Source organism: Lissotriton helveticus, chromosome 8, assembly GCF_964261635.1.
Source record: "Lissotriton helveticus chromosome 8, aLisHel1.1, whole genome shotgun sequence".
NCBI lineage: Eukaryota > Metazoa > Chordata > Amphibia > Caudata > Salamandridae > Lissotriton > Lissotriton helveticus.
The window spans coordinates 1524522463-1524537588 of NC_136069.1; the positions used below are offsets into that span (position 1 = coordinate 1524522463).

Sequence of the window (15126 nt, forward strand, 5' to 3'; positions counted from 1 at the left end):
TGCCGTTGTGTTCAGAGATGCTCCAAGGGAACTCCCAGTGAAAACTCCCAAACACAGTCAACGTACTACGGGAAGCTGCCAACAAATTAAAGAACCTGCAGAATCTTGAAGCAGGAATTAGGGTTTTTGGGGTTTTTCCAAGACTTTACTGATAGTAGTTGGGTTCTGTGAGATTCCTCTTATCAGAGCTTGTGAAGCAGAGGAAGAGCGTGCCGTCATTGGAGGAGATGGGCTTCTCCGAAGATAATGATGTCAATGCCGATGAAGCTCATAGTGAAAACCAAGATGACCCTGACCTCTAAGTTATCTAGCAAGAGATTGAATGTTCTCATCACAGAAGGGACCATAGGTAAACAGTGCACAACTCCAAGAAACCACTGGTGCAGTCAAAACAGACAAGGCCTCCAAATTTCCTGTAAAACTGTTGAAGCCGGCGAGCCAGAACTCAGAGCATCAGAAACATAAGCCCTGCATAAAAAGATTGCAGTTGAAGGAGCTGAAGAAACTTCCCTGTTCCTACCAGATCAAAAGAAAAAGCCACCATCATAGGAGTTTCCAAAAGGTGTTCGTTCAGCTTCAGAGTACGATCGAGCTATAGGATGTAAGGACGGGACAGACCTCCTCAAAGGACAAGTCCCATGGGGACAAGAAAGCCTCCGACGTTGGTCAAAAATAGGGCACAAGAGGTAGAGATAGAGCTGCTAAAGAAACAAGCATTTGCAATGCAATAGGTCTCGCAGTTGTGAGAGTTTGAGCTATTGGCATTGTAAATGGCAATGCCTTTTATTTACGTGTTGGTTTTTAAAACCTAAATGAAAGGCATTGTCATTTACAATGCCAATAGCTTAAACGCTCGCAAATGCGAGATCTAATGCATTGCAAATGCTTGTTTGTGGTTAGTTGCCAGAGAATTTGAGATCTCTGCTCCATCTCGCTCTTCGTCTTGAGTTCCAAAAGAGTGCAGTGGGCACTGCCATGAATGCAACAGTAGTGGAGCCAACCAAATCTGGTTTCAGCACATCAGTCAGCAGCACCCTATTCTCACTTTAAAACACTGTTTCAACAAAATGTTTAGACTGCAATGCAAAGATCTCCCTCAAAACATTTAATATACGTTTCGGCAATAACAAAAAATGCTTTTCCTAAACTACATGTATTACAAAGAAAAAGAAAGCTGTTCCTCTGGGTTGCAAAATCACCTACCAACTAATTAGTGGTGGTGAGTTAGAGAAGAGAGAAAGGAGGTAGAGGGATTGGGGATCCCGCTTTTGCGGAACTAGGGTCCTCACACACCCAGCAAGCTAGGTGTCATGCTTCATCATATGGACCTGCTCCTCGTTGAGCCGGCGCTGCAATGCTCAACGGGCACCCGCGAAGGGGCTCTTTATCGGAGATCTTTTGTTCCTTTGCCGTATTCCAAGGCGATACGTTTTGTTCTGGTTGGTAATTCACCTTACTAAAAAGAAATATATAAAGAAGAGAGGCACCGGCCCTGTCGGAGGATGTTCATTCACTAATGTGCTCTTCTCTTTGGGTCGACATGTTTCTTGCCCTGTTGGTCTGATAGTACCGTGGCAATTCTTCAGGACCTATATAAGTGTAATCAGTGTAAAAAGAGGGGGGTGGTGTTGAGTATCTACACTAAACGGTGCTGCTAAATAAGGAGCTACCATTCAGAAGGGACTACCTATCTAAGTTAGTGTAGTCTAAAAGTAAAAAAGCTCCCTCATAGATGCGAGGTGCTTTAACGTGGGCGGGAGGGTCGCGGGGCGCCTCAGTAGTAGGAGCCTTGACTCATCTGGAGTCCCTCCGTCACCCGTCCCACGGTCGTGGATGTGTCCGATACCCCGAAGGGTGGTATTGTAGTGGAGCGCTGGAGGTGCTGGGCGTGGTTACGCACCTGGATTTCCTAAACTACAAACACTTTATGCAAATTATGCACATCGTTTGAGGAGTAGTGCTATTTAAACTACCACAAACATACAGACATGCATACCCACACCACGTGTGCATCACTCTTGCACACAGATTAATCACCCGAGTTAATCCCTTTAACACCCGCTGTCCCACCTATAAGCACCCTTTCACAACTTGCACATGTACAGACCACACTATGCTACTGTATCGTCCTGTCTCCTCCACACACATGCACTCAATCCCCTTACTTGATCCTGCACATTAAACATGCTATCCCTCGCTCCCAAACCTACAACGAGGTCCAATTTGTATGGTGGAAGATATGGAGCCATAACTAACACATAACGAGACCTACTGCATTGCAAATGCTTTTTTTTTTACTTTGCTTAGGTGATGGCAATAAATATCCAGCATAGTGAAAAACTAACTTAAACGCTGACCCTTCTTCCAAAGACCAGTTCCTGCAGAGTCTCCCAAATAATTAGTGGCTCTTATTTGCATTGGATATTTCTCGTTCACTTTACACCCTTTTGTGGGACACTCCGAGTCAGAGGCGCAACTGGAGACAAATTTGGGGGTGGAGGGCACCAAATTTTAATACCTCTTTATTTTTTGCTTGGACTTTTGTTAGCCAACAAAAACCAGCTTGCGACCCACCAGTGGGCCGCGACTCACAGTTTGGGAAACAGTGGCATATATAGTACACCACTGCACAAATACATCACCTGCACTTGTGCGTACAAGTCATGAAGATGTTAGGGTTGTTACTATTACTTTTAAGTTGAGGCTGGCACAAATGTTCTTTTAGGCAGCAAACACCACTAACAGAACACATTAAACAGAACACTGAATACATATCAAACTCAGATGCAATATACCATATAGCTAAGTATCACTGGCCAGGACACCTCCTTCTCTCCCTTTCAGCTGCTCAACTTCATTTAACTTTGGCCTGGGTAAAATGGGCCCTGGCACGTGCAATCTGGTCCACTTACCGCAAGTATTTCCAGAATTACCAGCAAAATGTTTAGTTTGCCACTTAGGCGCTCACTCTTCCAAAGAAGGAGGACAATTTTTAAACTTCTTCATTGCAGTTTGGCGCTCTGCATTTGCCCTTTGAGGTGGTCCCTGAGGCAGCTGCCTACAGAGGTTTATGGAGCACTGGCATCGAGTCTATTGGGCTAAATACCCTTTTTTAAAGTTGAAAAGCTTTAAGCAAAACATGCACAGAGTGCAAAATACTCATGTATTACTGTTGTTGGGTGTGGGGGTCCTTGACCTGTGAGAGGCAATGCTCGAGAGGGGCAGCTGGACACTGAGGGGGGAAGCAGCGCTGCTGAAACATGATCCGATATTACAGCCTCCCTCAGATAAGAAAAAACACAGACACCCAAGAACAAGGAGCAAGCAAGATGTCCCTCTTGTACATATTAACCACCTTCTTTGATAGACACAGGCAAATCCCTCTCACATTACCAAGAGTAGGCAGAGCACCCTAACAGTATTACATACAGCGAATAAGCCCATGTTCTCACACATACAGTACCACTTTTCCACAATTGAGAGCAGTTATAACCCAGCAGACTCCATTAAGTAATGACACGCCTCCGCTGCCCCCACGAAAGTTAGAGAGAAAGACAAGAAAAGAGTTTGCTGCGACACCCAATGAGCCTGACCCTCCACCACAACACACACGGGCCCTAGGGTGTTTGTGAGTCCTGCTTCACAGCCCCTGGCAAGAGTGGTTTGCAGGCTGCGATAAGTTTGGAAAAAATATTATTTTCGGACACAATCCCATATGGGAAAGCCAGAATGAGGGGGGGGGGGCGCAGAGGAGAGTCGGGGGGGGGGGGGTCAGAGGAGAGAGCAAGGACCTGGGCAGAGCAGGGGAACGGGGCACTTGGGAGTAAGGAATGGACAGTAGGCACGAAAGGACATAGAAGGGAAGGTGGTTGGGGGGGCTGCAGGAAGCTGCTTTTGGCTTTTGCTGCCGGTGTTAGGGCAAACACAAATCAGTAAAATGGAAAGCTACTGTTAATTTGAAAGCCTAAAGGTATGGGCTAGTATGGAATAAATCCCTCAATGAAACAATATAAAAAATGACATTTCTAGCACGGTACCTGGGTTTGGGAGAACTATGGGCTCAAAACCTAAATTTATGCATTAAGTTAGCATCTCATACGAAAAGCGGGCACATTTGGAGTTTCTCTTTTGGAGGAAAATAAAAATGTGTTTTTATTTAAAGGTTTTTGACCAAAAAAACAGACAAAATTTGTGTCAAGACATCACCAGCTTGAAAAGCAGAAGTACCACTAAGGTCACAGCAGTCTAGCAATCACTTTAAACTATATTTAATAAGAAATGTATATCCTAGCAAGCTGGCCAACGCTCAAAACCACAGATGTTTGTGACTGCTATGGAAAATGTAGGAACAGGGGGTTCTGTTGCTTGTGCCATTTGTCTTTTAAAGTTGACAGTCAATTCTATATACAATTGTAGGCTGGGATCCTGCGGGTATGAAAAAAAGAGTGGGTGTAGGGAAACAAAACAATGTTTGGCTACTTATATTTTTCAGCATGATGTACAGAAACATAAAAAAGTAAAGGAAAAAGAGGGAAATTGAGCTTGTGTCTTGAAATCATATGGAGAGTGAGTAAATGTTCATTGTAATGTGAATAAAAATGCCTTTAGGAGCTATCAACACGTAGACTGCGTCATAGCACTTCGAGCCAAGCTACATAGCAGCCGCGGCTGTTGAAAACCAAATAGCCAGAAAAAACAAAACACTACTTTCAAAGCTCTCTGGCGCCATGTTTAAGAGGTTTTGCTCAATCGGCTAGGTCATTGTTTACATTTGGTGACCTAGAAATCTGCTTTTTTTGTGAATTTTGGTCCAAGAAGCACTAGAATGTAACTTTAAATCCAATGCTGCTCGAGGCAGACACTATGTCGCTCTCTCTGAAAGACGTGAATAATGCAGATTGAGCAAGCCGTAAGCTGAAGGTGGAACACACTGCACGGCACAAGTAACCTGCATCAAACTTTTGCACACCTACATGCCTCGCTCCAGCTCCAACCCCGGCCTCATATAATACACTGAACCACCAACACGAGAAAGCATGCTCGATTCCTACAGCGTGCTTGTATCTGCCCAAAGATTCCAGCAATTCTGAGCACCCATCCATTTCCCAGAACCCAGTTCAACATCCATGTAGGCTAGGCTAGGTTAGCTCGAGGTACACGGCGAAGGCTGCTTCTGTGCAAGTCCCAGGACCTAGTGCGCATGGCCGAGGAAGAACCAAGACTTGTTTATAGAGGAGGGGGCTCTTCTCGATTGCTCCTGTGTTGGGGAAGTGGCGTGCATGAATGAAAAAAAAGTTAACGAGCGCCATGCACGCGTTGCACGCCGTGAGCGTGCACAAATGAAAGAGACACGTTAGTGAAAGATTCCTTACCTTAGAATATCCCCAGGCGTCAGACTGGATCCGGAATTTTTTGCGTAGTAGTACCCTTGCGCGTCGGTAGGCGTCATCTGCGGCTCCGCGTCCGTCGTGGGCGCCGTGATGACGTGGTCGGAGTGAGGAAAGTCAGAAAAATGGTCAGGCGATTTTAGTCGATGTTTCTTAAGTAATTTTGCCCGGCGTTAAACGCCTCTAATACCATACGAAGTTTATCAAATAAAGGTGCTCTCTCTAGCCTCTCTGAGGCCTGGCCTTTTATACACTGGTTTACGACATGTGACCGCTCTTTATTACAATAAAGACATTGTGAAGTAATGAAAAACGACATCCCCGGTACCCCCCCAGTTCCGGCTCATTCCAACACGTGGCTACAGTAGAGGTCCTCACCCCCCATACAATAGGAGGGGGCTATCACGCAGCTGAGTGTTCCGCCGATTCCTTTGGAATGTGTGCGCCTGATCGAATCTCAGGGGTTGGGGAGGTCATGATCAATAGTAGCTCCTTTGAAGAGGGGCGAGTGCATACAGTAGTGGGCAATAAACTGTATCCTCAGGCCAAGGGATGACCAGCGGTCCGTGCAGACAATCGGGCTCAGAGGAAGGGGTCATCAAAGGAGAGATATTCATGAAAGAAAGGATCGGTGTGGACAATCGAGCGTAGAGGAAGGGTTTATCAAAAGAGGGGTATTCATGGAAGGAAAGGAGGTGTTGGTCAGGCGCGGGGTGTGATTCCCAGAGACAGAGTCATGCGGAAGGGGAGGGTTCATGACTTGTGCATGTGAGAGTGGGGGCAGCCAGGGTGCATGGGGGATGCTTGCAGGGTCAGGGAAGTGCGCTGATGATCGATCGTGAACAGGGAGACCATGGTACCTAAAATGGCTGTCGTGTATGTTCATACGTGAGTCTGAGGAATGGGCAAGATGGCGCAGATGATGTTCAGTTCACGAACTAAAATTCCACAGTCCTCCCTTTTAACATGTCTCGCCAGCTTGTCAATTCGGATCTATCCCCATAAGACCACGTATTTCTATCTCATAGAGGGGACTCATGTGCTCAGATCTAAAGTCCAAAGTCTTAGGGCACATACAGTTAGAAATGAGTGAACACAAAGGTGGCAAACATTGAATACCTAAGCAACACCCACACAGTACCACGACTGGTATCAGTATAAATGTAATCAACCTCCATCCCCAGTCCTTCAAAGTGTCCCAAAACCAGCTTCCAAGCGACCATCCTTCTTGCTCCTGGTGAACCTCTGAGGATAGTCTGTGGAGGTGTTCGATTACTTTGTAGACTGAAGGCGAGTTATCTGGCACGTAGGTGCAACAGCTGGAGCCGATGATGCGGCATGCTCCTCCACGGTCGGCCAGAACCACATCTAGAACAAGGCGGTTTTGAAGAGCCACCAGGCGGACTGCCTGAAGCTCAGCCGTGTTGTTAGCGAGGATGCCAGCCGTGATGTTAATGGTTGTTTCTACTGCCTGAGTCAGGTGTCGGATAGCGCGGCTATTTGCCATTGGGCCCCACAGAGGAACAAGTCCCTTCACCGCATCCAGGAACTGTGCTCCGGTGGAGTCGGCTTGTCCAATGTCTCCGGCGCGCTTTTGCCGGTGATGGTAGGCTGGGGCCTCATACGTGGGGGGAAGAATGAAGATGTTCATATGGAAGGCGGAACCTGAGGTCACAGGACAAAAGGGGGCAGACGTCCTTCCTGTTTTGTTCAGCCAGAACCCATAGTAGAAGTGTGACACTGTTTGACCAGAAGCGGCGTTGTCCTTGTGGCTTTCCTGCAAGAGGATCAACCAGGCGAGGCAGGAGCCGTGAACTGAGAAAGGAGAAGGGATGAAGGGGATGGAGTGTCCAGTGGCATGCGGGAGCAACCCGCAGACCCAGCAGTTCGTGGCATTTGCAGCAAGGTTGTGCTGGTGCAATAGTTGCACGAAGGAATTGTTCCAGAACTCCTTACGCCTTTCTCGGAGCTGAGGCGAAAGGGAGATCAGGTGATGCTCTTTCATGGTGGTTGGCTGTGCAGTGGTCAGCAATATCTGATGAGCGGGTGTGCTTTCCTCCAAGATCCAGAAGGAAGTCATGAGGAGGAGGCAAAGGAGGAAGAGAATGAAGAAGGCGATTGTCTTTGATTTGTGCAAATTGTCAGCCTTTGGGTTCCTGTAGTGGGTACTTCCGGTTGCTTCCATCATCTTCTTATCTGGCGCTTCCATCATCTTCTTATCTGGCGCTTCCATCATCTTCAAGGTGCTCGGTAATGGGCAGAACCACAGACTTTGTTTAGCTTCTCTCCGGGTAACCCTTGGTTGTTTTAGGCCACCGTTCTGAGATTTTAACTTAGTCCGTGGTCTACTTAGCCGAAGCTCCCTCCTTTTTGACGCAGGAAATACCCTTCCCGGGATGGCACAGTGGGATCAGAGAATTTTGCAAGTTCAAGTGCCTCGGTATCAGGATAGCAGTTCAGTGATGACCGGTCTTTGTTCAGGAGCTCTTCTTGGGTGTCGACGTTTTCTGTCGTGGCCAGGGTCGAGGAGACCTTCTTGCAGTGGTGTGCGTGCAGCCAGTGCCTTTTCCCCTCTACTCGAAGAGCCGTCCGAGTGGTGATCAGTACTTGCCAGGGGCCCGTCCACCGGGGTTCCAGACTCTTTGCCCGTTGAAAATTCCGGACTAAAACATAATCTCCCGGTTGGATGTCGTGACCGGGACCCCTGGAAGCATCGGGGATGGCCTGCTGCACCTGTTGATGAATGACGTTTTAGTTAATTTGTATAAATAATCTGACAGCAGGACGTCGGGGACGTCGTGAATGGAGGTTGGTTTGGGGGCAGTCCAGAGGTTCATTGGTCGCCCAAACACAACCTCGTGGGGGGTCAAGTGGTGCTTAGTGGGAGTGGAGCGCATCGATAGCAATGCCAGTGGGAGGGCATCTGGCCACTTAAGTCCTGTGGTGGCCACTATTTTTGACAGTTTCAGTTTCAGTGTAGCATTGTGTCGCTCAACTAGGCCAGCGGATTGGGGGTGGAAGACCGCATGAAACCTCTGCTTTACCCCCAGCCCCTTCAAGATTAGTTGGATAACTTCAGCTATGAAGTGGGGGCCATTGTCGCTCCATAAAATTCGACAAAGGCCGTAGCGAGGGAAAAACTCTTTCAGTAGTACTTTGGCAGTAGTCATGGCAGTGTTATCACGGGTTGGATAGGCTTCCACCCATTTGCTGAAGGCGCATACAATGACTAATACGTACTTCAAGCCTTGGCATCTCTCCAGCTGGATGTAATCCATCTGGAGGACCTCAAAGGGGTGGTCGGGGATCCCAAACCCTCCCCGGGGTACCACAGTTCCTTTCCCGGGGTTGTGTTGTAGGCAGATAAGGCACTGCTGGACCAGGCGTTTGGCTGAGTCGGGGATTTTGTTGTTGTGCCAGACTTTGGAAATGAGTTCAATCATGGGGGCAGAACCTATGTGTGCAGGGGAGTGTGCCATAGTCAGTATGGGAATCAAGTATGAGTCAGGCAGCAACCATTTGTTTGTGTCTTTTGTCCGCCAGCAGCCTTCATCGTCCTTTAGACCCACCCGTGCCCACTCAGTCAGTTCGTGAGGTGTGCTGGCCGACTGGATGTCCCTAATCGTTTCCCTAGCGTCAGTCCATTTTTCTGCTTGTGACCTGGTCACATATATGCGTGTCGTTGTCCTATTCTCAGCTGTGGTTCGGGCAGTGATGTCGGCCAGTGCGTTTCCCTGTCCAACTAAGTCCGTCACCTTCTTGTGTGCCTGGCATTTGATCACTGCTAATCGTTTGGGGAGGAGAACTGCTTCAATCAGGGCGGAGACTAGATCTCCGTGAAGGATGGGCGTGCCGTGGGACGTCAGGAATCCCCTTTCCCTCCACAAGAGCCCAAAATGATGAACCACCCCGAAGGCATACTGGCTGTCCGTGTAAATGTTCGCCGTGGTTCCTGTTGCTATGATACATGCTCGTGTGAGGGCAATTAGCTCTGCCGCCTGTGCGGATCGTTGCGTGATGCGGGCTGTTTCAACTACTGTTCGGGCTGTCGTCACCGCATAGGCAGCTGAGGTGGTGCCGTCTGGGAGTTTGATACAAGAGCCGTCTACCCATAGTTCTCCATCAGGGTCTGTAAAAGCAATGTCTCGGAGGTCAATTCTACTCCTGGTCTGTTCGTCCGTGAGGGTCACACAGTCGTGTATAGGGGGCACATCGGGGTCATTTTCAGGCAAGGGCAACAGTGTAGCAGGATTCAAAGTTGTGCATCTCTTCAGAGTGATGTGGGGTGCAAGTAGAGTCAATTCGTACCCCGTCAGTCGTGCACTAGTCAGGTGTTGGGTCTTGGTCTGGTTCAAAAGGGTGTCAACTGCGTGGGGTACTAACACCGTGAGAGAGTTCGAAAGTACAATTCCCTCACTCTGACGGATAGAGACAGCAGCGGCGGCTACTGCTCGAAGGCAGGCAGGTAAAGCTCTGGCGACTGGGTCAAGAGTGGCAGAGAAGTAGGCACAAGGGCGTTGTTTGGAGCCGATGGGCTGAGTTAGAACAGATAATGCGCATCCCTCCCTTTCGTGAGTGAAGAGGGAGAAGGGCTTGGAGTAATCTGGTGTTCCTAGGACGGGTGCCGAACAAAGGGCATCCCGCAACTCCTTAAAGGATGCTTGGCATTCGGGGGTCCAAGGGAGTGGGAAGGGAACATTTTTGGCCAACAGGGAAAGTAGGGGCTTTATAATGAGACTGAAATTTGGTAACCATTGTCGGCAAAAAGAGGTAAGGCCCACCAATGAGCGGACTTGCTTCTGTGTTTTTGGGATGGGGGTGTCTAGGATGGTTTGGATTCGGTCAGGCGTAAGTTTCCTCCCTTTGTTTGGACAGGAGATGGCCTAGGTATGTCACTTGAGGCTGGCAGAACTGCAGTTTCTTTTTGGAGACTTTGTGGCCATTCTCCGCAAGAAAGTGCAAGAGTTGGATAGTGGCTGTGATTGCAAGTGGAGTGGTGTCGGCCGCCAAAAGGATATCATCGACATATTGGATCAACACCACTCCATCTGGTAGCTGGACGGCGTCCAGCTGTCTTTTGAGGGCCTGGCTGTAAATGCTGGGACTTTCAGTGTAGCCCTGGGGAGCTCCACAAAATCGGTACGAACGTTTTTTTAAGGTGAAGCCGAAGAGATAACGGCTGTCTGGATGGATGGGGATAGAGAAAAATGCATTCTTGAGATCAATAACGGTGAAGGTGGTGGCAGTGGACGGGATGAGGGTCAGAATGGTGGTGATGTCTGAGACTACGGGGTACTGTGGCACCACCACTTTGTTGACTTCTCGCAGGTCGATGATGAAGCGGTACGCTTTCTCATCTCCCTCACCTTGCTTCTTAACAATGGGTAGGATAGGGCTGTTGCAGACATTACTAACCACTTCCTCTACCACTCCTGCATCTACCAGGGACTGAATAATCGCTACCAATGCCTTCTCGCCTTCGGGCGATATCCGGTACTGTGGGAGTTTCGGGAGTATTGCGTCTGGTCGAACAGTTATGTGCACAGGGTCGATCATCATTCGTCCTACATCCGAGTCGTTTCTGGCCCATAGGTACGGGGGTAGGGTGTCGAGCAAGGATAGGTCAGCATCAGTTATAGAGTACATATGTCGTGCGGGGCGGGATCTGGACATGCTCGGGTTGTCGTACAGGATGACTCGGACTCCATCTGGGGAACACCTAATAGTAGCTCGGAAATGTTTTAGTAAATCAATACCCATAATGGCGTCAGGGGAGTTGGAGGAGAGCAGAAATGTTGTGTCAGTGGGGTTGTTTCCTAGGTCAAAGGAGATAGGTACAGACAGGGGATTAGTGGAGGGAGTTCCATCGAAACCTATCGATGTAATGTGTGAGCCAGACAAGGGTGCCCTTGGAATCAGTCGCTTTGATAATACACTACGTGTCGCTCCAGTGTCTACCAAGAATGGAGACTTTGTACCCAGGACCTTAGCGGTGACGTAAGGACCTTGCTGGTCAACACAGAGCTTGACTGGATCCCTCCCTTTCCCCTGGCAGTCCTATGCGAAGTCGGGAGTGTTCTCACTGTCAGATAGTTGGTACTGGTTCTGTCGGGGACGGTCAAATGTGTTCGATCTTCCTGGTCTGTCGCTGTTGGTGTCATTTGTGTACCCCCGCCCCTGTCCTCTAGTCCTGGGGCCATTCGTCATGTCCCTCGTTTCTTTATTTTTAATTAGTTCCAGAAGAACCGGACATTGAGACTTCCAATGTCCGAATCCTTTGCAAAATGCACACTGATTATCTTCTATGTCCCTACGTCCAGAGTAGGGAGTGGGTGTGCGGTCCTTTGGGGGTGGATTTCTAGGGGTGATTGATTGGTAGCTCCCCCTGTGTAGTTCTTTCCCGACTGCCACCCCTTGTATCTGGGCTATCATCACCCTTTCTTTCAAATCTTTCTCTCGATTGCCCTATCATTCTCATTCTTTTGGTGTTCGTAGTACTGAGCCATTTGGAGGATAGCGGCCGGTTTGGAGGCCCCCCAACTACTCTCGCTCGTTTGTAACTTTTGGGAAACCTCTTGTGACAGACCCTTTACGTAGTTTTGCACAAATAGGTGTTGTCCGGTTGCGGTGGTCATGTCTTGGCCACTGTAGTCGGAGAACACCGTTTCAAAGCGGGAGAAGTATTCTGATACGTCTTCCTGGGGTTTCTGATGGCAAGCCGTGACTATTGACCAATCTACCTTTTTCTCTGGGATCAAGGTTTTTAGCTTCTGGACTATTTTGTCCGGATGTTCCAGTATGTCCTTTATCGGTTTCCTTCTGGGCTCTCGTCGTCTATCTAGCTCACTGAGTTGATTCCAGGTATGTCCGAACAGATCTGTGTGATCGGCTTTCCGGATTTGCTTCCACACGTCAGCCGGCAGACATAACCCAAAAAACAAATCAATGTCTGCTAGAGTCATTATCGTTGAGCCCAAGGCTGTGCCTAATTCGGTGTAAAATGCTGTCGGGTTCTTCCTTAAATCAGGCAGGGTTTGCCTAAAGGTTAAAATATCTTGTCGATCCCATGGTTGGTAAACCCAATTGTACACAACCCTCCCTTTTGCATCTGCGTGGTTGATATCGTCGTTTGTTCCCTGACCTCTCGGGGGAACCCAGTAGGGGGCGGCTTCTCTGATAGGCATCATAGTGTTGGCTACTTCTAATGGGGATTCAGCCGTTTCAGGGACTGTGATCTTAAACTCTGGTTTCTGTTCCGTGAGGTGGCGGAAGACTTCAAGCGTTTGCATGAAGAGGTCCGTCACATCGCGCTCAGTCCCATCTCCAACATCGACCTTTCTATATAGAGCAGTCAGCTTACCAGGACCCTTATTTTGATACCTATCCTCATATGCGTTCAGGGTGTGGTAGCTGAACCGTAAAATGAAATGCCGTCTGTGGCTACCGGCATGTGAATTGTGCATATCCATCGTATATTCTTCGCTCTCCTTCCGTTCTACCAGTGTCTTTGCTATCTTGTCAATCCCATCCCGCTCGTCTTTGCTCAACCTATTTGGTCTGGCTGTTGGCTGCTTGCTGGTCTCGAGTTCATCTGATGTTGTTACCAATGTGGCCGGTGCGAAGGCCATAAGAGCCGGGGCACTAGCGCTAGGGTCACCCTCGCCCGCACTCAGAACTGGTAGGTGCTGTGCTAGAGGCTGGCAGGGGGCATAAGGAGGGGACATGTAGGTAATCGGAGGACCTAGCAGTAACTCGTCGTTTGCCCGTTGTTTGGAGGGCATCTCCGGGTAGAGCGTAGAGGGGGTCCTAACAGGGCATTGGTCTGCCGACCCTGATTCTTGCGTTTGTCTAACTTCCTCTCTCCTTCTTATTTCTTCATCTAGTTCCTTAGCGGCCAGGTGGGCTGCCTTTCGTAACTCTTTCCCTATTTTTGCTTCTTCTCTTTTCCTTCGTTGCTCTGCTTCTTTGCGCCACATGCCGATACTATCGAGCATGGTGGGCGTTGCCTTATTTGTTCTAACAGCTGCTTCTAACGTTTTTATTTTATGATCATCAAAGGAACCTATCAGTGGCCACTGACTTTCGGGGTCCTTTTTTGTATATTTATGCCATAACTTACTATAAGCTGTAGCGACTAGTCCTTGTTTAGTGAACATGTCCTTATTAGGGGTGCCTTCCAATGGAGCTGGATGGTTCATCTCTAATAAGCGGTCCGGGTTGTACCAACTACCAATCAGTGGGGAGAAGACAGGCATGACAGATTACAACGGGGGACAAAGGTCCGCACTACCTATCTTTCACTATTTGCAAAGACTAGACAGAATATTGATATTCTACGTTATTTGCAAGTAGAGAACCTCAAAAGAACTATACTCCAAAACAATCTATGTTCGGACAATCAATCAGTGGGGAGAAAAATAGGTACGTCAGATTACAATGGGGGGACAAAAGTCTGCGTTACCTACCCTTCACTATCCGCAAAGGGAGATAGAATATTCCTATTCCTCCCCGTTTGCAGGCAGCGAATATCTCAAAGAGCGACAAAGCAAATACTAGTATTTCAATCAATCAAACAATCAATCAATTCGCAATTCGTCGTGTGTCACGACCTTACCCGGACCGCATGGACAGTTTCTCGTCTTCCGCTTCCAGCGCCCGATCGTCCTCTACTCTCTGTTGCTACAGCGGCACTCCTGATGGTTCCCAGTCAGGACCGTAGATCACTCGGGAGAGGTCTGCTTGGAACCAGTGAAGTTCGGATGATCGGCTGTCAGACCAGGGTCTATCGGACAGGAGCTCTCCCGATCGTTGCAGTCGTTCACTCTGTCGTCGGGACCTCTCCCACTGGATCCACGTGTCGCTGATGGGCCCCACGCTTGGGACGCCAATTGAGGAAAGTCAGAAAAATGGTCAGGCGATTTTAGTCGATGTTTCTTAAGTAATTTTGCCCGGCGTTAAACGCCTCTAATACCATACGAATTTTATCAAATAAAGAGGCAGGCGCTGGAGACAGGAAGACAGGAAACAAGTTTTATTCCGACGGAGCAGAACACATCAGATCGGACAACGAGGTATCGTCTCGAGGTGCTCTCTCTAGCCTCTCTGAGGCCTGGCCTTTTATACACTGGTTTACGACATGTGACCGCTCTTTATTACAATAAAGACATTGTGAAGTAATGAAAAACGACATCCCCGGTACCCCCCCAGTTCCGGCTCATTCCAACACGTGGCTACAGTAGAGGTCCTCACCCCCCATACAATAGGAGGGGGCTATCACGCAGCTGAGTGTTCCGCCGATTCCTTTGGAATGTGTGCGCCTGATCGAATCTCAGGGGTTGGGGAGGTCATGATCAATAGTAGCTCCTTTGAAGAGGGGCGAGTGCATACAGTAGTGGGCAATAAACTGTATCCTCAGGCCAAGGGATGACCAGCGGTCCGTGCAGACAATCGGGCTCAGAGGAAGGGGTCATCAAAGGAGAGATATTCATGAAAGAAAGGATCGGTGTGGACAATCGAGCGTAGAGGAAGGGTTTATCAAAAGAGGGGTATTCATGGAAGGAAAGGAGGTGTTGGTCAGGCGCGGGGTGTGATTCCCAGAGACAGAGTCATGCGGAAGGGGAGGGTTCATGACTTGTGCATGTGAGAGTGGGGGCAGCCAGGGTGCATGGGGGATGCTTGCAGGGTCAGGGAAGTGCGCTGATGATCGATCGTGAACAGGGAGACCATGGTACCTAAAATG

At 48.7% G+C, this 15126-nt stretch overlaps 1 protein-coding gene across 1 annotated transcript in view; it reads left to right on the forward strand.

Annotated features, from left to right (window-relative positions):
- Positions 1-15126, forward strand: part of RSF1 (remodeling and spacing factor 1) — a 713574-nt gene that overhangs the window by 597963 nt on the left and 100485 nt on the right. The gene's annotated exons all lie outside the window — the stretch shown is intronic.